This window comes from Austrofundulus limnaeus, unplaced genomic scaffold, assembly GCF_001266775.1.
Source record: "Austrofundulus limnaeus strain Quisiro unplaced genomic scaffold, Austrofundulus_limnaeus-1.0 Scaffold10928, whole genome shotgun sequence".
Taxonomy (NCBI): Eukaryota; Metazoa; Chordata; class Actinopteri; order Cyprinodontiformes; family Rivulidae; genus Austrofundulus; species Austrofundulus limnaeus.
The window spans coordinates 1-362 of NW_013963330.1; the positions used below are offsets into that span (position 1 = coordinate 1).

A 362-nucleotide genomic window follows, 5' to 3' on the forward strand; every position below is an offset into this window, starting at 1 on the left:
CGTTTGTTTATTCATTTTATATTTTATGGAATATAGTGACTTTTTCAGTATTAAAACTTGTGGATTTGCTCACAAATGGTGAAAATTCAGTTCTGAACTGCCTGAAAATGTTTACTTTCTCAGTTAAACAAAAGTTTTAGTGTATGTACTTTTTCTTTTCTTCTGTTTGTAGGATCCTGTTTACCAATTGATGTGCCATATGAAAGAGTTGACCTGCAAGATGGTAAGTAGGAAATATTAACATGAAAACAACCCTGTGTGTGACAAGCCATTTTTTTTTATGCAGTTATGTCACAAAATGTGGCTCTAGGAAATGTCATGGAATTTCTCCAGTCAAAGGATACCAGGATTAACCTGCAAGC

The 362-nt window shown here is 33.4% G+C and overlaps 1 long non-coding RNA gene across 1 annotated transcript; it reads left to right on the forward strand.

Annotated features, from left to right (window-relative positions):
- The first annotated feature begins 119 nt into the window (after positions 1–119).
- Positions 120–358, forward strand: LOC106512721 (uncharacterized). Its single transcript, XR_001309716.1, has 2 exons — positions 120–223; positions 287–358. It is a non-coding gene; the product is annotated as an uncharacterized LOC106512721 (long non-coding RNA).
- Positions 359–362: the final 4 nt, after the last annotated feature.